Genomic DNA, 24,061 nt, shown 5'->3' on the forward strand with positions numbered 1-24,061 from the left:
GGGAGGGAAGAGGAGACTTTTAAAAACTCTTAAGATTTTTAGGTTTGGTTAATATGACTCTTAATTAAGACAAAATGAAAATCGATGGAAGAGAACTTAAGTCCAACTTAGGAAAATCAATTTTTATTATAAAAGAGGTAATAAGATGAATAAGATGGTTAAGAGGAGAAACACCAACTTGCTGATATAATCTTGGGAACTGGGATGCACGAGGGGGGGTGGGGGGAAGTCAGGGAACAAGGTTATGAAATGGGGATTTGCTGATTTTATACATGTTTTTGTTTTGTGTCTTTTCTTTGTGTGTGTTTTGTCTTTATAAAAGCAGAAAACCAAATAAAAATTTATATAAAAAAAAAAACATATGGGCATTAACACAGGCACTTTTAATTTCAAAGGTTTGTAGCTATAGCAAACTGTGAGAGTCTCTCAGGATCTCCTCTGTGGGTCTGAATTTCAAATATTCAGCACTGGTTGCTGGCCTGAGTTCACAGGATTCTTGGGTATGAATTATATTTTCTTAAGGAATAAAAATGTACCTCTGTTCTCTGAATTCCCAAGTAAAAATAGAGACTCATGAGATCGCTAGGTAGAGTTCTGGTTTCTGTACATTTGGAAGCTAATCCAGAATGAAAAGCAGAGGGCAGGAAAGGAACCCCATACAGTATTCCCACTTTAAATTTGGATTTGTGTCTCTGTTCCTCACAGACACAGGCAATCATATGCAGACCATACCATAATGAAGCAAACTCTGCAGTGCGGCCTAGTACGTTGCTATAGTAACCATGCAGTAGTAGTGATAACGAAAACCAGACCTGGTATTACCGCTCTCTTGGTCCCATCAGAGGCAAACTGACAAACGTGATGGAGCTTCCCACATCTCAAAGTAGTAACAGCCTCAAATCCTGAAGGGCCTAAAATTATTGACCTGGTCAGATTATAATCTGTTTACAAGCTATGCATGGCTTGGGTCTGGCCCCTGTAGGTTCAAATCTGTCACATCTTGCAGTATGCAAGTTGATCCATGCTCTTTGTCTTTGGTTCTGCCAAGTTCTTAATGAGTATCACTTTACTGTCTAAAAACAAGGCAAGAGTAAGACTGAAGATCAGAGGCTTAAAAAGGGTTCTTCCACCTGCAGAGCATTTGGCCTGCGCCAAAGGCCCTAGGAGACTTATAAAATATTTGCTCAAATGTTTCCTGCTTGAAAGCAATGGCTTGTTAACTAACTAATTAGTTCAAACCAAGGTATTGTTTGAATAGTTCCCCAAGGAAAGCATGTTGATGATCTAGTATTTTATTTCCAGGTCTGTTTTCACACAGCAATGGAACCTGGCTTGTTTAGAAGAAAAGCTATGAAACTAAGAATTACTTGTATCACATTAGAAACTGAGCCAGTTCAAACACCTAGACTACCTCTCCAGATTGAATCATGTGAAACAAGTTGCTTTGGAATATAGGCTTAAGAGTTCAGTTAGCTAATATGTAGAATGGTGGGTGGTAAAAGTTAATCCAAGCAACAAATTTATTAGGAATATCTCCCCATATATAAGAAAAAAGTAATGTAATACCTGGCTTCTAGCTTCTTCTGCAACAGACTAACATGACTATCCTTCTGGAAGTTTTCCCTATGTTTAAAGAACTCAGGAAAACAATCATAGTGCAGAGTTAATTCCCTCTCCGTTGTAATCATAGAGGCACTTATTTATGTTTAATACTCATATAGTCAGTGCTTTTTTCCTAAAAATTGTTTTGACTCAAGAAAATCACCATTTAATAGTTAAAACCGGGGAAAATAAATACAGTAAATGGACAAAAGTACAAAGATTCACAAAACGTTTAGGGGTATCTGTACCCCTTCGTACCCCTAGAAAAAAGCACTGCTTATAGTTGAGAGGAAGGTTAATCAATTAGGTCTTTTCTATCTAGGAACGGCAGATGCAAATAATAGCTGAAGGGTTATTAAAGAAGTAGTTTCCTTCCAGTTCCAGAAAGAAATTAGTGACCTCATTGATGATTTGCCTTGGAAGGTGGGATTTCACAGGGATTCTTCTAAAAAGGCAGCTCATTGCTCATACATTTGTACTAGAAGAAGCCAAGCCTGGTAGAAAAAAAGACTTCTATGGAGTGTAAGGCTAGTTCTAGGCTTGCCATATGTCAGGAAAATTCCTGACATGTCCTGGTTTTGGGGTGCAAAAATGGCATCAGGGGATTTTTGCTGAAAACCCGGATGTATGGAAACAGCTCTGAAAGTTTAAAATCACTATTTTTGGGTTAGATTTCCCCAAAGAAGTTCAACAATTTTGGTGGTTTCCTAAAAATAACAACTTTGCTGGTGTCAGGAATTTTACTTTCTGAAAGATGGCAACTCTACTAGTTCTGAAATGCATTATGTCAGCTACCGGATTTCCGGGCCCATTGTATTATGCAATTTCTTAAGACACAAGAAATACTGGCTTGATGTATAACAAATAATTGTATCACTAATCTACCTGAAGGTTAGGAATCAGGAAAAATGTTCAGAACTGGATAGAAATAACAAAGCAATAGCTTCCACACCCCTCCTGGCAAGCTTTTAAGCTGAGGCATGACACACTCATTCATGAGACTTGCTCACCTTGCAAGAATGCCCATCTGCGAGGTCGTGCTTAGTTATAGGTGACAATGCCACACCCTCTTGTTCAGGCTTCTGATCAGTTGCTGCTGCTCATGGGCATAGGCTCCGATAAATAAAAATAAATAAAAAAATAAAAATAAAAATACATAGCTAACTTTGGTCCTGCCCCCCCCCCACAAAAGGCCTGCCCCCCCCAACAAAAATCCTAGCTATGCCCATGCTACCGCCTCCTGAGTGCCTCTCCGCCTGGCAACCTGCAGCTCTCCCTAGCCTCCACTGAGGCTCTCCACTCTGCTGAGAGGTCAGAGCTGGCATCCTTACGCCCCTTTCCGAAGCAGCTGAAGTTGAGGCACAATGGGGACAACTCGCTTCCTCTGACCTCATTTCCCAACAACTGGCCTCCCCTGTTTTCCTTTCTTCTCCTCCTGTGATGGAGCCCACCAACCTAAGTTTGATCCCAATAATGCTGCAGAGTTCAAAGTGGTGAGCATGGGCGTAGCCAGGATTGTTAGGGGTGCAGACTTTATGTTGGGGTGGGGCAGAACTGAGCTATCTGTGACGTGATTGTTCAGTTAGGTATTTTTATTTACCTGATGGAGGGGCAGCTGCCCCCCCCCGGCTACCCCCATGGTGGTGAGAGGTGTTATTTTTCTAGTTGTTGTTGTTGTTGTTGTTTAGTCGTTCGGTTGTGTCTGATTCTTCATGACCCCACGGGCCAGAGCACACCAGGCACTTCCGCAGTTTGGTCAAACTCATGAGCAGGAACTGGCAAGCCACTGCCGAGAAAACTCCATGGACAAAAGCAACAGGCATATTTTTCTATTAAACTATACTAAACAGTTCTCTATTCTAAATCAGCATATACAATTTTTATATAAATCAAGTGTCTTAGTTGTCTTCTTGTTTTGGTGATGCATAATGCATAAGTAGTGACACACCTGGTAGTTGATCAACATATGCTGATTAGACAAATAGTTTTAACTGCAATTCACGTAATCCCTTAACCGTGGTATCATGTTGGCTGGGGCTGATTGGAGTTTGTAGATGAAAGCATGTGGAGGCACCAGGCTGGGGAAAGCTGCTCTATGGTTTGCAAGATGCTACCACACATTCAGCAGTTGACACAACCTTATGTGCACACACAGTGAAAGTAAGAGCATCACTCCAAATATATCCAGGTTCTCCCACATGTGCATTCCTTGAATGTGAATATAGTTTTATGCCATGTGTGAACATGTGTACAATGCAACATTTGTACGGTGCTAGAATTAACACAGAACCAATTCCAGCCATTGTGAGCCAGGAGAGCTAGGAGAAAGAGTGCTATGTTAGCAAGAACTAGACCAAAAAGGAACAGATTGGTATTTGTTATACAACTAATGACGTTAAAGATGGCCAATCTGTTGAAGTGGATGGGATGCACACTAAAGACTTTTCAGCAGTTGTGCCAGCAACCCCATGCTATAGGTGGAAATAAATGCAGATTTATTTTAGTGTATTTTAATATTTATACATTGCCTTTTAAAAACCAATGTTATTAACCAAATCTCAGGAATATGGTTATTATTTTAATAAATCCAATGTATATATACATATAGCCTGTTGAGTTTAAATCTCACATTACTTTGGTTGGGCTTTCCTAAGCTTGCTGGGAACTTCAGGTCCCATAACCAGAAGAAGTAACTTCCCTTTGCCTCTATTTTCAATGGCTCTGTGCCAGAATCAGCTACGCATCCCGTGACTTTAATCTCTGCATTAGTTGGGGCTATGTGAGGGATAATTTCCCTCTAGATACAAATAAACTCAGACTAACGTAACTTGTGAAGAAGATTAAAATGATTTCAACTAAGCAATGTGTAAATAATACTGAACTGCAGCCTAATCCCACACATGTTTACTCAGATGTAAAGTTCATAATGTCCAGTGGCAGGGCTGGTCAGACTGAGGATACTGCCTCAGGTAGAAATGTTGAGGGGCAGCAGCAGCTCCCTGCAAACTGTTCTTCCTGAGCCCACTAACTGTGCCGTGTGGCCTGTCCTGCACCCCCTAAACTAGTTTGCATCCCCATGGTGTAGTGGCGAACACTGCCCCATTGCCAATGGTGAAGTAAGATTCAGCTGCCCAGTCAGTTTCCGTACATGGAATGCCTCACCTCAGGTAGCAAAATGTATTGGACAGGCCCTGTTCCATAGGCCCCTGGGTAAGTGTTCTTAGGACTGTAATCTTCAGGCCAAACTACATGTTATGATAAACACACTTTTTAAAAAAGCATGCTCCAACTGGCCACTTTTATTTTGAAGAAAAAGCAGCCTCTTGGCTACAATTTGGAATATGCTCCCAATCCAGACTGAGGCCTCATACCAGTTATCTGCTGAACTCCCTCAGCTGCTTTTTGCCCATGAAATTGCTCTTTGCTGTTTTTATTTCAAAACAGAGCTGACCAGTTTAGCACCGGCGTAGCAACCCATACTCCCCCTGAGGGAGATAGATTCCCCCCCTCCCCCACTCCTGCCTTCCTACACTACTGCAGTTTAGGCATTTTTTAAAAAAAGCATTTTACTTTAGACACAGAAAATTGGACATAAATAAATTTAACTCTGCTAGCCTCTCTTCCAGTGCTGTTAATCTGAAATCATTTGAACAGTAACACTTGGCCTCACAGAAAGTCATAGACATAGAGGTATTTATTAACACATGACAGATTTTTCAGAAAAGCCTTTGATGTATCCAAGTGGCAGTGGCCATGTGATTATGGAGGCCGAGATGAATGTGGCCTCTTAAAATTACAAGTCATCATGGTAATATTGATCTGATCACAGTAGCTTTAGTATGTCATAAGCAAACCTCTCAGATGAAGAGAGAAGAGTGAGAATTAAGATTTTTCAACATCTGTGTAGAGTTGGCATAATCAACTCCATGTTTGCATGTGGGTTTTTTGCTTTAGGTTCAGGGGCAAGGCCAGTTTTATTTTTTTGTAGCCAGTGATCCCCCCCCATACTTCTTTGGGGAAGACCCCTCTTGTTGCCTGGGTTCTATCCTGACCTGTACTTCCTCTGTGGGCCACACCCCATTACCAGAGTTTTTGATTTCAAGACTTGGCAGTCTTGTGTTGATTTATTCTGAGTCATAAGATCAGGGTAATTTCTGATGCACCTTCACTTCCTCCCCCCACCATTCACAACCACCTCCCATGTTTCTTGCGGTTTTGTCTCAGCTTTTCCTGCTCAACTGACAGGAGACTAAATTGCACGCCAGAAAGAGGCGTGTCACAGCAAGTAGCAACTGCCACCAGCAACGGCGGCACCAGGAGGAGAGGGCTCATGGCAAAGGGACAAGTGTCAACGAATTCACATCCATTAGCGTAATTTTAGGCTGGTAATTTTAGCTAGGCTGCATTGTGGGTGGGTTAGAACAGGGCAGGAAGAGTAACAGGAGCTGTTTTGGAGCAACGTATACTGCTTTCTCCACACTGTCAAGAAAATCACATGACTCATTTATTTCTATTCAGGTTTCTAACTAATTCTTCAGCTGAATCTGTAAGCAGGAAAAGAAAAACTAGGGAAAGGGAGGCACGGTGGGGCAACTGCCCTTGCCAAATAGTATTCACCTTTGGGGCTGAATTCCTTGTTGGGCTTCCTGGGTTCTTATCCCGTATGTTTTCTTCCAAAGTTTAGAGGGTTTTCTTCCCAAAGCAACTCATTAAAGAGTTTAAGTATGATGATTTGGTTTAGTTTTGCTCATTCTTCTTTTCCTGATCAGTGTGCCCCCCTCTCCCTGCTGACTGCCCCCCTCAAAGCTGACAGGAATCACTCCGTACCTGGTCCGTGTTATTGCACTGGGCCTCAGTGCTGTTCCACTGGGTCATTCATCAAACACATCCTTTCTCAGCTCATCCATTATTAGGATAGCTCAGGGAGGGAGGGAAAGAAACTGCTGCTGTTCTGTATCTTTAACTTACACCTGTTTAAGCCGCAGGGAGCCAACTCCATTAACTGTAACTGAGCTGGGTTATTTGCTGTTACTGTTTGTGTTTTGTGTTCTGTTTTGTTTTTTAAATGGTTGGTTGGGATTATCTCGTGCACTCAAGGAAGGCTTCTGCCAGGAGTTGTTTGTTCAGAGACACAGTCCTTCTAGTACCATACTTATCCACATTCTCTTGCCAGTATGACACTTTTAAGCTCCACTTTGTTGCTGTAGCCAGATGTTCAATAAATCATCATCATTAAGAATTTTGAGGCCAAAGGCAAGAGGGGAGGAAAATGTATGAACACCAGGAGGAATAAGAACTTAATTGTCATGGGGAGAATGAAAAATTTTACAAGTCCAATGCAAACCATTTCAAAGAGTATCAGTCATTAGGTTTGATTATGAATATTTGTGCCCAGGCTGATCATCTATTATAGTTCCTATGGCCTTCCAGATGTTGCTGGACTACAACTGTTGTCATCCCTGTCCACTGACATTGCTGGCTGGAGCTGAAGGGAGTTGGAGTCCAACAAACATCATTTATTTGTTGAATTTATATCTCACCTTTTTCTTCAAGGAAAAAACACGTGGTGCACATGGTTCTCTCGCTCCTCATTTTAATCTCACAACAACCTTGCAAGGTAGGCTAGGCCAAGAGATTATGACTTGTCCAAGGTTATCCTCCAGTGAGCTTCACAGCTGAGTGAGGATTTTAACTCTGGTCTCCCAGGTCTTGGTCCAAAACTCCAACCACTACACCATGACTGTACACTACATCCGGAGGGCATCACACTGACAACCCCAACCTACATCTTTGCCCAAATCTGGATTAAAATAATTACCTAAGACCCGTCTCTGGTTGTTGGTTTCTGGGTTGGTTTGTTTTTTTGGTAGAACCCCGACTGTTGAACATTCTCCTCAGGCAGGCCAACCTGGTAGTGCTTTCATATTGGCACCATGAAAAGAAAAAGAAACACACACACAATGTTACTTTGATTTTACCTACTGTCACTCTTTCATGTTTTAATATTTTAAACATTGTTATATATGTTTAATTGTTTTTAATTTGGGTTGTTAGCTGCTGTTGGGGTTGGAATACTGAAAGGAGGGGTAGACAACATTTCTAACAAACAAATAAGGGCCAGAAACAATCCAGAGAAATGAGTTTCAAACTTCCTATCACTAGTGATCGGAAGGCTGATCGCCGAAGAATTGATGCTTTTGTATTATGGTGCTGGAGGAGACTCTTGAGAGTCCCATGGACTGCAAGAAGATCAAACGCATCCATTCTTAAGGAAATTAGCCCTGAGTGCTCACTGGAAGGACAGATCGTGAAGCTGAGGCTCCAATACTTTGGCCACCTCATGAGAAGAGAAGACTGCCTGGAAAAGACTCTGATGTTGGCACAAGGAGAAGGGGACGATAGAGGACGAGATGGTTGGACAGTGTTCTCGAAGCTACAAACATGAGTCTGACCAAACTGCGGGAGACAGTGGAAGACAGAAGTGCCTGGCGTGCTCTGGTCCATGGGGTCACGAAGAGTCGGACACGACTAAACGACTAAACAACAACAACAACATCACTAATGAACTGTTTCTAAACTAGTAAACCACAATGTACAGTACAAGAATCCTCACTTCACAGTGGTACTGAAATACAGTAACCTCCTTTATTTTATTTCTAAAAAACCCGAGAGCATATGGTTACTATGGAAGAAGGTCCTGCTGCTGGTCCTGCTCTGAGGAATTGGGTGCACTGTTAGTCCTGCACTCAGATGTCCACACTTTGGCATGGACATCTGCACCGACAATTCCTATATAGCTTAATTTTAACACTGGGGAAAGGCGACAGGAGGACCTCCTGAATTTATTGCCCGTTTCCATTAAAGTTAATTAATTTCCCAGACATTATCAATGTATTTTCCTTCTCTTTTTGTCAATGCTTTTCCCAGTAACATTTATAGCTTTGCTAGATTCTGACTTTTGAAATCACCTGAAGCATCTTTAGAAATCGTAGTCATTTGTCCTTAAAGTGTTCCAATGTAGCATCCTTCCCTTGTGATCTATTATACATTTGTCAACTCCCATAGTCACAGCTCGCAGCTGAATACTGTCCTTTTCAGATGATTGATGACACTTTAATTTATCATGTTGATCCAGCACTGCTTTATTTCATTCACTCCCCGAGAACTCTCACAATCAAGAGTAGCCCCAGGGTAGATATTTCTGTATGAAAACTGATGCAAATAAATCACCAATTTTCTCTGCAATCTCCTGTTCATCTTTGCTTTTCTCCTCACAAGCAGACAGCCTTTCACTGACTGGAATACATTTAGTAGGAATACCCTTGACTGTGAAGTCATCAAAATTCCATATTGTCATATTACAGGAAATTTGTCCGAAGAAACAAGAAGATTTCAATTCCTGGTAGGATTGCTACTAGGGCTATGCCATTTTTCTTCTTCCAAAAAATGGTTTGTAACCTGCTGCACTGCTTTGGAAAGCAAGTCGCCTCAGTTTAGAAATTTGTACTGAAATCCCATTTTGGTTTGGAGCACTTTAAACCTTTGTTGCTTCGGATTCCAAAGTGGCCCAGATATCTCAGAAGTGGGACACTGCAGTCCACCCCCTTGATGGAGGCTGTGTTCCTTTTAGCAGCTGCACAATAGGCAGAAGTTAAGCAGAAGGTACTGGGTAAATCTAACCTGGTGTTCTAGTGGAAGCCAGCAAAAGGACTCCTCCTAATACAGTGGGGTTTCCTCCCTCTCCTGCCCCCTGCCCGCACTTCTTATAAATCCATTCTGGAGAGTTGAGAGTATACCCCAGAACAGCACACAGGGGTAAAAGCAGGGAGATGGTTCCATCGGAGAGCAGAAATGCTTGCACTGGTGGAATGCTCATATCTGAATTCCTCTCATGGTGTTGTCCCCATGATATGCCATGGAAAGTGACATATGTTGATTTTCTGCGTATCACTTCTTGCTACCCCAATTGCACGGCCTCCCTCAATAAAAAGTGTTTACCCTAATTCATCTGCCCCAGCTGCCACAAAATATGTCTCTACAGCCACAGCAGGCAGTGCAACCTTCCAGCAGTTTGACTTCACCCACAAAGGCACACTCTTCTATTGTCTCCTGAGACAAATGGATGCCAACACCAACAATTACTGGCTGATGTGGTAAAGGGACCCCTGACCATTAGGTCCAGTTGCGGACAACCCTGGGGTTGCGGCGCTCATCTCGCTTTATTGGCCGAGAGAGCCAGCGTACAGCTTCTGGGTCATGTGGCCAGCATGACTAAGCCGCTTCTGGTGAACCAGAGCAGTGCACAGAAACGTCATTTACCTTCCTGCCAGAGTGGTACCTATTTATCTACTTGCACTTTGACGTGCTTTTGAACTCTAAGTTGGCAGAAGCAGGGACTGAGCAATGGGAGCTCACCCCATTGCAGGGATTCAAACCACTGACCTTCTGACTGGCAAGTCCTAGGCTCTGTGGTTTAACCCACAGCGCCACCCACGTCCCTATAATTTCTATAGAAAGAGCAATTAGCTTAGTTTTGTAGAAACATTGGATTTTAGTTGGAATAAATTGGATCCAAATTATTTTTTTCTAGGGAGATGAAACAGATAGATTTTCCGCTTTGTTCTAACTAAGGATCAAATTATACAACTGTTTTCTTCAGTGGGCCTTTCAAAGCACCCAAAGATCAGTTGTGCTCCCTTGCCTACAGATCACTACCTAGATCGCTCTCCTTGTTGAATTGCTGGCCATTTCCATGCCTTTTCAAAGAACATTTTCACCCCTGGCGCTTTGCCCAATGTCATCCATATTTGACTGTAGAGATTAATGCAAACAATTTCTTTAACACAAACAATTCCTAGTCTTCTCTGCCCTTCCCCTTCCCTAGTCTGCTGCCACTGATTAGATATTTTTAGTTGACAAATGGGGAAAGAGAAGGAAAGAAGGAGAGAAATCCTCTTTTTGTGTGTGTTTTGGAATGTAAATCATGCTGCAAAGAAGCAAGCAAAGGGGTCTTCAAAGCTAAGAACAAAGGGGACAAGCTAGGTGCCCTTCGATTGGTTTTGAAGTTCAGAAGGAACCTGTTAAAGATTCCTTTGAAGGGAGAGGCGGCGTGGAGAGAAACAGTGCCAAGATAGGAAGATGTGAGAAAATCTCTCTCAAAGAATAGATGGAATGATGATCACCGACTACAGCAACTGCTATGCAATGAGCTGTTCTGCAGCACTGGGTCTCACAGAAAATGTGTGGAATAGGCTTTCTGGCAAGATACACAGAGCTTTCCTCTCTGCTCGTAACATTGGAGCTGAGAGGCACATACATTGCATCAGCTCTGAGTAGGTCTATTTAACATACATGTTGTTCTGTGGCTCAATGGTAAATGAATGGTTGTTCAGAGTAGAACAGCAGGGAACAGAAGGAAACGACAGAGTGGCCACAGTATATCAATGGCTAGTGTATAAATAATGTACAACAAGATGCAGAATAGAAATACAATCAGCACTGTTGATTGACAGCAGAGGGTGACAGCACTCAAAGAAGAATGGAAGTGAGGCGTACTGTGCAAATCATTGCTGGAGAATGGGCCAGCAATCCAAATTTAGTTCTATTTGGGACATGTTGAAAGGCAGAAAACCAAATAACAGTTCCAATAGTGGAGTATTTATAATGATGATTGCAAAAATCAGGAAAGAGCATGAAGGAAGGCAGAGGGAGGAGAAATTGTGAGTGAAGGTTTTTATAAGTCTCTTCAAGGGTGAAAACCCAAGAGATTGTAAAGGAAAGGCTATAAACACATTAATTTATTTAAAAGATTTATAGGACACAGACACACATCAATACTTAACCAGGGCGGGGTACAACATAAAATTATTTGTTAACCACCAAATCAATCAAAACAGTAAACCTATTCATAAAAAGGTCAACAAACAAAAGCAGCTAAAACAACCAGCTAAACACAGTGAAGGTTTAAAAAAGTCACCTGTTCAAAAACCTAAAAAGCCTAGGTGGACAGGTACATCTTTACTTGGCACAGAAATGACAGCAGTATTGATGCTTAATATACCTGTTGAAGGATGGAATGCAACAAATTGGGAATTTGAACTGTGAAAAAGGTTCTAGCAGTGGAACGTGAAGGAAAGCGTGGCATGGGCAGGCTGATATGGGAAGTGCCAGAAACAATTTGAATAAGGTACCTATAAAAATAAAAATAAAAGGAGAGACAGCATAGATACAGGTTTAAGTACAGAGTAGGTGGTCTGAAAGCCCAATGGGCCCAACAATTCTAGGTGCTCAGACAGAAGGATTAGCAGGAAAGGAAGATTACAGCCAAACAGAAGGCATTTGGAAGTCAGCAGCAAGCCACCTGTCCTGCTTGACAAAGAAGAGTAAGCAGTTATTTTCTGGACTGCTCTGTAAACCGGGATCTCTTGTGCGGTTCCTGATACCTAAATTACCAGATGCTTAAAATGTTCAACAGAACTGGTAAACGGGGGCAGAGTTTGAAAATTCTGCTGCTAATTCCACGTCTACACATTTAAAGGTACCTCCCACTGTCCTCTTATCCACTAGACATTTGGGAGATATGGGCTGCACATAAGGGTCCTTCATTGTCTCACCTTGGTCATCCTTTTTTGCTAATCTGCTTCGAAGTATATCAAGTCTTTTCAAGATCTCAGTTTGGGCTGGAGAATGCAGTGACCAGAAACGCTTTATCAGCGGGAGTTCTTCCTCCCAAGCGGAGTCCTCACTATCACACGTGAGAGGCCAGGCACCAGTTGGATGTGGGGCTTCCTTTTTTTCCAGATCCTGCTGGAACTTATGCTTTCTATTTTGGTGGTTTTGATGGTTAGTTTTTTTCCTTTTGTGAACCTCCATTCCTATGCCCTTGGTCCCCATCAGAGAGGTTAAGGGTGCTCTGTTCTCAAATGTTCTTAATAGGACTATTCTTTCTTTTTTAAATAGGTTTTTAGCTCTAAACATAAAACTGGCCAAATTATGATCTAAAAAAGTAATCAGTGCTCGTACCGAGCAATCATCTTGATGTAGATACTCTATAGCGGCTATGACAGTGTCCCACGTCCTCCTATCCTGCCCCCTTTATAAAGACCTAAGGAATGAGATTATTACTCCACTCATTCTCCCCAACCCCGGCCGTCCACAAGACATTATACTGTTCTTTCTCTTTTCTGATACGGACAGTCAGACAACAGAGAAGGTCGCAAGGTACATCGAGAGAGCTGTGAAATTGAGGGCCACCATCTGAGTGACAGACGTGTTCATCTGACGGACCTCCTTTTGTTTGTTTTTATCCCCTTTTATGTTTATTTTATTTTATTTTTAATTCTTGTATAGCTGTGGCCTGTTGGCTTTGCTAATAAAGTTCTGATTCTGATTCTGCTGCTAAGTGATGCACTCTTTCCCCAAACATGCAAGTTGTGTGGGCTGTGTACACAACATACATTTAAAGCACCCCTTCTAAGATTCCTGGGAACTGGAGCTTACCCTTCAAAAAGCTACAATTCCCAGGAAAATTCCCTTAACAAATTACAGTTCCAGTGATTCTTTTTTGGTGTGTGTGTGTGCTTTAAATGCATGGTATGTAGGCAGCCTGCACAGAACCGAAATCACCTCAAGCTTATTCTACGGCTTTGCCACACAGCACCCCCCACCCCCCCAAATTTCCTTTAGCACAGCACTTATTAGCAGGAAGTCTTGTAGGAGCATAGAAGCAATATGGAAGAAAATGAAAAATGATGGCGATTGGAGAAAAGAACTGAAGCAATGGGTATGAAGCTGTGTATTCATGCCAGCAGAGAAGGAATTGATTAAATGGACTAACTGGAAATGAGGTCTTCCCAACCCAAGGGAATTTCTATTAGGAATATTTTATGGAGTATATTGTAGGGAGGAGGATATCAGCAAATGAGGTTCATATTCTGGGAAGAAGCAATTTTTTTTAACTTAAGGGTCATTAATGTATCCTGGCAGGAGTTTTCAAATAATAGTACAACAGATGCTCATTGGGTTCTCAGGAAAAGGCTTTTAAGTGATGCAAGTGTTTCCCTGGATTAAAACATAGCTAATATATATACTCTGTATTTTATAGGGCTCCTTTCTGAGTTAACTCTCCCCAGGCGGCTTACATGGTAACAGTTCAGAAATACATGAGCAGCAGTACAAAATGTAAAAATGCAATACAGTGGATGCTTGGGTTGCAAATGTGATCCATGCGAGAGGCACATTCGCAACTCGCAGCACAGCGCCGCGTCTGCGCACACGCGGGTTGCGATTCGGCGCTTCTGCACATGTGCAAAGTGCGATTTAGTGATTCTGCACATGCGCAAGCACTGAAACCTGGAAGTAACCTGTTCCGGTACTTCCTGGTTTTGGCGCGTCCGTAACCCGAAAATGCGCAACCTGAAGCATCTCTAACACGAGGTATGACTGTACTACAGAACACTCCCAACATTAAATGAACCAGTGAGAATAAAACACCTAGCCACCCTATAATGCAGAACACCCTATAATGCAGAAAAATAGCATTAGTGGCCATATACCTCTGAATACTGTTTGTTGGGCAGCACACATGGGGTGAGTGCTTTTGTACTTGGGTCCTGCTTGTGGACTTCTCATTGGCCATGGAAAGAACAGGTGCAGAATGGATGGGTCTTTGGTCTCATCCAGCAGGAATCTTCTTATGTTTTTAGGTTCTTAACAATAGGTCATCTGAAACAAATAGTTCTTCAAAACCCTTCTAAAGGATTACTAAGCACGTCCAGGACAGGGGACAGTGATTAGCCAGAGATGGTAGAGGAGTATGCTTATGTTCAAGGTGAGGGGAAAGACCAGGAGAGAAGCAAACCATTTGGAAAAAGTACTTGGCGCTGTAGCTAGCATGGTCTTTTTCTCCTCCATGAACTACAGTGGTACCTCGCAAGATGAATGCCTTGCAAGACGAAAAACTCGCAAGACGAAAGAGTTTTCCGTTTTTTGAGTCGTTCCGCAAGACGAATTTCCCTATGGGCTTGCGAGTTCTTGCGAGTTTGTTTCCTTTTTCTTTAAGCCGCTAAGCCGCTAATAGCCGTGCTTCGCAAGACGAAAAAACCGCAAGATGAAGAGACTCGCGGAACGGATTAATTTCGTCTTGCGAGGCACCACTGTATATATTTAGAGCCAGTATGCTAAAAATAATTAAAATTAAGGTTCTGTTGTTGCTGTTTCATTAGGCACATGGAATATGCGGTTCTTCACTGTGATTTTATCTTCTGCTGCTCGTTATGTAATACAATTGTATGTAAGTAGGTCTGTGTATCTATATTGTTATAAATTTTAATGACTACTAATTACCTTAAATTCTGTATGAAAGGTGGGATATAATTAAAAATAAAATAAAAACAAAGATCCAGGTCTCTACCTTTGCTCAAGTTCAAATGAACAGAACAGAGAACTTTGTCTGAAACTGAATGCTGTCCCCCTCCTGCACAGAATTACAGATCCAAAGGATTATTTTTTTAAAACTCCTTCAACAAAGGCTATTTGCCTTTCCTTATAATGTATGGACTGGATATTCCACATACATGGAGGACATGTGAAAGTATTGTGCTAAAGATAGGATACAATTGAATCATACATAGATGGATCATCCCAGAGGAAAAAACTTTTGGAGCTTAGGGACTTCCAACATCCTTTTCGAGTAGTGAGACTATGTTGGGATTACTGAGAATTTGAAGGAAGCATGATGCTAAAGAGAGGCATCCTTTAGTATAGTAAAATTGCCACCAACCCCCCTTCAGGCATCCCTTGAAGTTGGCTTATGGGAATGCAAAGAAATCCTTTCCCATGTAGACTAACATTGCCTCCCTAAGTGGATCTGAGCGCCGGCAAGTGATTTATTATGGAAGGATTAGGAGCTCTGCTTGGGAATCGATATAAAAATTGTTTGCGGAGGATAGAGAAAAGACACTTTGGGGCCTGTGTTGATGGACATAACATAGCGGGGTCTCCCAAGAGAGGGCTAGAGAGTGAGACCCAAGAAGAGGGTGGAGAAAATCAAGGAGATGGGAGAGTCTTATTTGCCCATTGAAAAAACTGACAGGACTTTCCAGATTTGCTTTGTTTACAAAGTAATAAAAAAATATTAAAAATGAGATGAAATGTCTTAGTATCTTAATGTCTGCTTTATCAGGGCATACAAAAAATGGAGATTGTCTCCCCAATCCTAAACACAATATAACATTAGCCTTTGTAGTGTCCTATGTTGCTAGTCTATTGTGCGGTATTTCACTGGGGGAATAGCCTTTGGTATTTCCTATCCTAAATAGTTTTGTGGCTTCCTAAGTTTTGGAAGGAGGCAGATATGCATGGATAATATTATGCTTAATTTTAGTCCTGCTGATTCTTTTTATCTGGCTCTCAATATCTACTGCCTTTTAAGTTGGTTTGTGTTTATTTTTACAGGTTTACCTTTATAATAATTTTTTTTAATTTTCCTTTTATGTAAACTGTTCTGGAAATTACTACTGGAGGGTGGTATAGGTGTTTTTATAATAAATATAAACATGTGTTGTCTTGCATTCAGCTAACTTTTACTCAGGGTAGATGCATTGAAATGAATGGCCACAAGTTAGTCATGGTCATTAATTTCAGTGGGTCTACTCTGAATAAACTTTTGTTGAATACCAGCCAGTATGTATTAAAAAATTAAAATCTACTGGGCTGTTGTTAGGTTCAGATAGATAGCCATTTGCTTACTCAGCAAATTGGCCACAATTGTTGTCATAATCGTTTGCTACAATTGTTTAAGATGTCCTTAAAAAGTTTGTGTATGACATCAAAAGTGGTCAACTTACAGGTACTAGGGATCTGACCACCTGACTGTATCTCTAAAACAGTATCAGTAAAAAAATGGGACTAATTGGAACATTTTATAAAAGATACCTGTATAACTGTTCAAGACTGGAGACTTGGGCTGGATCCAGACGCATCAAAGAAGCGTTTCAGTTAAATGCGTTATAAACTCTGTATGAGAAATCGGGTTGGCAAAAACGGAACTCCACAGCACCATCTGGTGTCACAGTGTTATAATGTGTATACAACACATAAAGACAATGTGGCTGAGTCCTTGGAGAATTTTAGACCCTTCATTTCTTCTTGAATTTCTTAAGCAGAGGTTGGATGGCCACCTGTCATGTATGGTCTCGTTGAGATTCCTGCATTGTAGGAGAGTGGACTAGATGGCCCTCGGGGTTATTTCCAGCTCTACAATTCTACGATTCTACAGAATTCTCAGTGCCCTGGAGTGAAGGTGGACAATGGGATATGACTTAAATATTGTTGGATTCAGTTAAGTCCAAACCTTCAGTGGTACACAGTGTTCTATAAAAAGATTTAAATTGCTGTAAAGTGTCTTTATTATCACTTGTAGTCTGTCCTTCTCCAGTTTTAAGGGTGGGTATCTGCTGCTTCTGAATTAGCCATTGTGCGTTATAGTAACTTTAAATGAAAAACTCAATTTGCAACATATTCCTGCCTTCTGCAGCAAAGTCAAATATAGACCAAAGTCTCTTTGACTTTGAAGAATTTTTGGACACAGATCTTGATAAACTGAAATGTCTTTCCCTTCGCATTTGATAGAATCAGCATTTCTAAGAAGTTGCGTTACTGGGTTTTTTACAGAAAAATGAGCAAACCAAATGTTTTGTGGATTTCCCCCCTGCTTTGATTTGGGATGGAAAGCATGGGGAACCCTCAGTGTTTCCTGTGCTTGAAGATTAGCATTGACCCATGTGACAAATGCTACAGAGAGATTCTCCTTGTCAAAAGTCTCAGGAATTCCTCTTGCTCTAATATTTAAATGGTGTTCCCTATCTTTAAAGTAAAGGTGGAGGTTCAATTTAGATTGTGAGTGTTTATTATTTTTAACAATCATCTCATCTTGTTATTTAAAATTTTGATCCATAGCTGCATTAGTTGTGCCAGTGTACTGGAAGAAGCAAAGATCATCATTGTCAAAGCAATGATTCTTCAACAGCAACTTCATGTTGTTCAGATGCCTGATTATCATCTTCCAAAGCAACTACTCTATTCTGAACTTGAAAATGGAAAGCATAATGCTGATGGTCTGCAAGCACTCAAATTGGAGAACAGCCTTTACCAAAGGTGTCATGGACTTTGAAGATGCTCAAACTCAGGATGAAAGGGAGAAACATGCTAAGAGGAAGGCACGTTTGGCAAACCCTCACCATGATCAACTTCCACCCGGAAACCTATGTCGTTACTGTGGAAGCACGTGTGGATCCAGAATTGGCCTCCACAGTCACTTCCAGACTCTCCGTTAAGACTGTGTTCATGGAAGACAATCTTACTTGGCTACAAGTGATCACCAAAGAAGAAGAAGGTCACTGGATTTGCCATTGTAGAGGAGACTTTAGCTATTTCCTCTTAGAAAGGTTGGTTGCTTTATTCCATTACTGTGCTCAGTTAGTGCAAAGTTGCTGTACCAAAGGAACCGTGGCTCAGTATTCATCTTGAGACATGCCTTGGTCTCTTTTAGAGGGTCAGATGGCCATATTAGAAGGAAGTCTTCTTTCTTGGATCAATCAAAGTTGTGGTAAGTAAATAAGAATCCAGAGTAAGATTCTTACTTACCACCCAAATCTACTAGAGTTTGAGAGTCTGGATAACTAATGAAGCAGTTTAGAACCAAACTTGTCCCGGGGTGGGTGGAGAGAGCCAAGTTAAGGCGCCATCTTGAATGGATGACATCACCTCCCCCAGAGAGGTCTTCTTGAGGAGATGATGCACCACTGCCTCATTCAATGCGAATGGTACTTCCCTCTCCTCCAGTGAAGAATTAATGTACAACTGGCTTCCCTCGCAAAACTTGCAGAATCATGGGATTTTGATTGTTTTTTGGACTACAGTCATGGACAGGAATAAGCACATTTTAAATTAACATGGTGGTGCTACTTCCATCCTAGTCCTGCCACTCTGCTATACATGTTATGTTTATCGACTTTCTAAGTGTTGCTTCCTGTTCCACATCTTCCTGCTTGATCTCCTTGTCTTTGGCTCCTCCTACTTTTCTGACTCCAGCCTGAAACATTTGCAGTCAGTTCCTGGTGCCAAATACGGGGACTAAAGTCAGTGGACCATGGACATAGGAAGCCACCTTTTAATGAGCCAGACCACTGGCCCGTCATCTAGCTCAGTACTCCAGGTGACAGTGGCTCTCCAAGATACTGGGGATTGAACCTGGATGTGTTTACCTGCAAAGCATTTACTCTTACCTATGAGCTAAGACCTCAAGACTGTGCAAAGTAAGACAGCGCTCCAAAGAGAAGACAGGCCACTATCTTAAATTGGATTTACCCATGGATTCAGGGTTAAAATATAACAAGAGGCTCCTTGTTGGGAGCAGATAATGGTGGCTGTTTTCTTACCTGTTAGACAAGTCAATTATTGTCATTCTTAATGACAGTAATGGCCAGAATGATATGGAGCCTGGGGCGTGCTGGTGGCAAACTGGTGGGAACATGTCATCAACACAAACAAGAGCTCCAGGGCACCCCTGCTATGCCGTCCCCTGCCTGAGACAGATGTCATCAAAAGGAAGGAAGCACTGACCTGGAGAGGGAAGGTGGACGTCAGGACTTTTCCATGCAGAAAGTTTTCCACTGTCAAGCCCAGACTGGTCCCTCCCAGTTCTTTGTGGGGAGGGGCCACTTCAGAACAAGAGGCTTTCAGTGTTCCCATGGGAAAGATCTACCTCAAAGCAGTTGGCTTGAGCTGGTACTTAATCCCATGAGCGTTTCAATTTGATTTGCATGTAAAATGTCAATTGAGCTGTTATATTTATCATCAAAATCTATGCAGAAGTGACATTTTTACAATGGACTTTAGATCCCCATGCCTTAGTTTCATTCTCCAGCGGGGGTTTGGTGGAATCTTCCCCACTTGAAAACATTTGGGAAGTTGCTGCTGTTCTAGGTTTGTAAAAAAAAATGTTTATTTTATTTATTTTTAAAAAAACTTTCTAAAGAGAGAGTTTAAGATTACCCCAGGATCACGGCCCACTGCCAGAAAAGCATTGCTAGTGAGCTTCAGAGGGGGGGAAAGCCTGCAGAGGTGGGTGAACAGGATTGGCACCGCCTGAGCTTCTGCTGTCTCATAATAGCCAAAGAATAAAATGGATTAAAAGCCTTTTAATACTTATTATTCCACTCTAGGAACAGGCAGTTAGACTAGCAGATGCCAGTTACGAGTCCCAAGAGAGCACTCGCATGACATCCATTCCACATTCTGTTCTACAAGCCCCATATCAAGAGACCAGGCCAGCAGAATCCCCCTAGCTCTCGTCTCCCCTCCTTTCTCCCACCACCGCAAAGTACACTCAGTCTGCAAGCAACCCCAAACTTGGTGTTTGATGACAATAGCAAATAAGTAATAATAAACGAGACATTTTCTTTACCTAGAGAGTATTTGAGATTTCACTTTTCCTTCCGCGTTGGAATTTCCCACCGGCTATAAATTCAGTTTCTTAGAGCAGCTGTAGAAACAGGTTAAGAGATTGTGGCGGGCTCAGAAACTGTCTTGATGAAGGCCAGACAAACAGGCTAACTAATGGGGTGCCTTGCTATACTGCTTTCCTCCCCCCACCCCAACCGCCCCATTATACCCTGGGTCTGTTCTGACACTGCAAACTGGGGAAAGGAAACAGGTGGAGGAGACTGGGCCAAGCTGTGATTGATTACACAGGACTAGGGACCCAGAGAGAACACGTGCAGTTTCAGGTTTTCACCTCCCTAATAATAATAATTGTGTGTGTGTGTGTGTGTGTGCGTGTGTGCGTGCGCAGAGCGCTGTTTTATACACACACTTTGGGAATCAAATTGCAATAAAGGCTTTTTGCTTCACAGTTCCCTTGGTAGACGAGAGAGCTGGGTTTGGCTCCAAGTTGCTCTTTCTGCCTGGAGAAAAAGCCAATAAAACAAAATTCAAGGCCCAATTACTAGAGTCCAGTGATGAATATCACCCTCTTGTTCCACCAGGCAGCCAGAGGCCTGCAAGCTTATGTGGAATAGGAATTCCTTCTCTTGATCGACTTTGAAACTTTCCTTTCAGGTAATGTACTCAGATTTATGTGAGACTTATTCTCACATTGGCCATGTTTAGACGTACCACCTCTGACTATAGAAACATAGCTCAGGAAAATTAGGATGTGCACTAAATACTGCATTATCAGAACACAAATGATCACAAGTATCACCAGTTTTGCACCTCTCTTCCTGGAGCAAGGAAGCAAACCACAGAACGGCTGGTTTAGTGTCATGTCTGAAGCAGCATTCATGCTTTGTTTTCCCCAAACAATGACTGGAAAGCCAAAGTTTGCAAGCTATGGTTTATGGCCAGCGTCACACCTGAATGTAGCCATTATAATAAACCCCAGACAATGTACTTATTGAGGACCCATTCTGATTTGCTTTGGAAATTACCTCACAGACTTACAATTCCTACAGTGGTTTAACAGTCAATCTCTCCCCCCAGGGAATTCTGGGAATTGCAGCTGTCTCTGAGGGGAATTTGGGTCTCCTAACAACTCTCAGCACCCGTAACACACTATAGTTCCCAGAATGCCTTGTGTGTGAAGCCATGGCGGCTTAAAGTAGAATGATACTGCTTTAAATATCTAGGACAGAGGAGGCCTCTCCAATTGACAGAGTGGGGAGACGCAGTTCACTGGTGGCCTTAGGCTAATCATTTTATCAGCTAAATCTACATCATGGGATTGTGAGGATAAAATGAAGTGCTGGGTTAGAACCACATACATCACTCTGAGCTCTTTGGAGGAGGTGAAGAATGAACATGACTTGAAGAGAATGTTCTGGAATTTTCCACTTAGAAATAGGGTTGGCTGAGAAACTTTCCAAAATGATCTCATCCCTTTTATTTGCAATCAAAATGTTACTTCCTAATGACATTAAAAATGTTTACATCCATCCACCCCCCCATAGGTTTTCTGCTTAATTTTTCTACTTCGGGGAGCGGCTGACCATAGCAGAAGGGTGGGAGAAGTTGTTCTTGACATTTCAATATTAGGCACCTCCCTCAGAAATAAGCCTGCATTGGATAGGGTAGATCAATTGCTAGCTCTACTGCCACCCGCCATAGCACTGTTTTTGGCCTTACGATGCGTACCACTGGTACCCAAGTGTGCACTCTGCTACACTTTCCGGAGGTGATGCAGAGCAGGGGCCTCCGCAATACCAAAGCCCCCACCCCCTGCCACATGAACCCAGTGAATCTAGGCGGAGGGGAAAATCTGCCTCACCCTAACCCCCTTTGACAATGTGGGTCTGGAGTTAGGATTGCTCTTTTACCTTGGGGGAGGGGGGAAGAATTAATGCCCCTCCCAGCACTCGGAAACAAATTAAACCCAAAGAACTAGTAACAACAATAAACCACACTGCTATACTAGTTTATTTACGCATACACAGTAACAGATAATGAAAAGTGCAACAGACCAAGTTTCATGGGGTCTTAAAATCTTCTAAAAATTGCTACTGCAAGGAATGGAAACTAATATAATTGGTCCATGTACCAGCCGAATATATTTTGAAACTCATCTATGTGTAAATACTGTATTTTTTGCTCTATAAGACTCACTTTTTCCCTCTAAAAAGTAAGAGGAAATGTGTGTGCGTCTTATGGAGTGAATGCAGGCTGCACAACTATCCCAGAAGCCAGAACAGCAAGAGGGATTGCTGCTTTCACTGCGCAGCGATCCCTCTTGCTGTTCTGGCTTCTGAGATTCAGAATATTTTTTTTCTTGTTTTCCTCCTCCAAAAACTATGTGCGTCTTGTGGTCTGGTGCGTCTTATAGAGCGAAAAATACGGTAATTCTGACTTTTTGACCTTGATGCTGCATTTGCACAGACTCATTCTCCCCCTTCCCCTTCCCCTCCCCCCTTTCTCTGGGAGAAAACTCTTATTTTTGGTTTTGGGTGAGGAACCAAATGATACCAAAATGCAATGCACTTGAGTAAAGTTCCTCTCTTAACTCTACAGTTCTATGCTTCCCTGAAACACCTACCCTCAAACTTTTCTCAGTTTTGAACATCCCTCTATTTCCTGAATGAGGTTTTTTTTTTAAAGCAAGTTTCAATACTGCAATGTTCTGATTTTAACCATCTGTTTCCATCCCCAACTGCTGGATTTTTTGTTTGTTTGTTTGTTTGTTTGTTTGTTTGGAATCCTTCTTTTAGTTTGCAAAACCTCAATCTGTCTCATCGTTCCTTGTTCATTCAGCCATTCTGACTACTTTCCCTCCCCCGCTCCCAAGTTTTGTTTTTATTAAATCCATTTTACGAATGCCTGCAAGTTTAGAAGTGACTCACACAAAATCATTTGTGAAAAAGTGCCAAGGTCACAGAGCGAGCTAGAGCCAAGAATAGAGAGCCGACTCTCCTGACTTTCAACCACATGTGCATGTGCTTAAGCCACCAGGGATGGGCGTGAATCCCCCTTCCGATGTCAAGAGGGTGCCATGGAACTGTTATGGATGGGCTTAGACAAGGTCAAGGGTTCAAGACTCAGTGGCCCTAAATCAATAGTAACCTTCTACATGACAGCTTTACAAGACTAGTTCCTTTCACTTGGCTAATCCTGGGGCATGTGAAGGATGAATTTTGATTGGTTGCCAAGATCCAGCTTCTATCAGGGTCTTGAAGCATAAGTGTCAGCTGTTCATATTTAGGGCTATGGAAAATCTAATCGGCCTGTTAATGAAAAGGACTCCGAGCTGTGTAAGTTCCCTTTAATAGGCTGCCTTTCTCTTCTAAGATTTGAGGATGCCGCATGCCACATTAACACTCCTTCACTCGGCATCAGGGCTATGCAACCAGGAGTCTGTCCTTTTGCGATGCAAACAAGCCAACACAGCTGTGATATCAATCACCATCACTCAGATGGGCAAATGAGACTGTGGTCTTCCAGCTCCAACATCCACCAGCTTCTTCAGATTCTGCTAATGAGGAGTCTTAACTGGCAGACGCAATTGGGTCAGGTATACCTAATTGGCTCCACATCCAGAAATTAGAGATGTTTGGCAAGGAACACCACATTCAGTTCTGCAGGCGACAGAGTGAGCATTGAAGAAAAAAAAAATCACCGACTGTAGCTTGAAATAATGCTTACGTCTATACCATGAAATGCCTCACCTGCCGATTTCTTCCAATTAAGCTCTGTTAAAGGCATGGAAACTGGCTAGGCCTTTTTGTGTGGTCCATTGGCAACTCTGGACAAAACTGTTTGCTCAGAGTTTCAGCTCATCCACAGTTCTTTTGCCTGACTGCTTTTCCCCAGGGAAAACAACTCTTTAGTGCTCAATTGGAGCAAATGGCAGTTTGGGGTTTCTCCGGATTGATGCTTGCTCTGATTTAGCACTCAAGCTTTCTAGGCATGG

At 42.1% G+C, this 24,061-nt stretch overlaps 1 long non-coding RNA gene across 6 annotated transcripts in view; it reads right to left on the reverse strand.

Annotated features, from left to right (window-relative positions):
• The window catches only part of LOC308582617, a 72,140-nt gene extending 50,973 nt beyond the window's left edge, over nucleotides 1-21,167 (reverse strand). For 5 of the 6 annotated variants that reach the window (XR_014005761.1, XR_014005762.1, XR_014005763.1 and 2 more), the window contains exons 1-3: nucleotides 7,421-8,979; nucleotides 3,203-3,400; nucleotides 2,613-2,715 (exon numbers count right to left, since the gene is read on the reverse strand). This is a non-coding gene — a long non-coding RNA (uncharacterized lncRNA). Of the gene's footprint in view, nucleotides 1-2,612; nucleotides 2,716-3,202; nucleotides 3,401-7,420; nucleotides 8,980-19,040; nucleotides 19,225-20,068; nucleotides 20,147-21,092 lie in introns of those variants that run through there. The other variant, XR_014005765.1, reaches the window with a different exon arrangement.
• Nucleotides 21,168-24,061: the final 2,894 nt, after the last annotated feature.

The sequence above is a fragment of the Podarcis bocagei genome (assembly GCF_964188305.1).
Source record: "Podarcis bocagei genome assembly, chromosome: 2".
Taxonomy (NCBI): domain Eukaryota; kingdom Metazoa; phylum Chordata; class Lepidosauria; order Squamata; family Lacertidae; genus Podarcis; species Podarcis bocagei.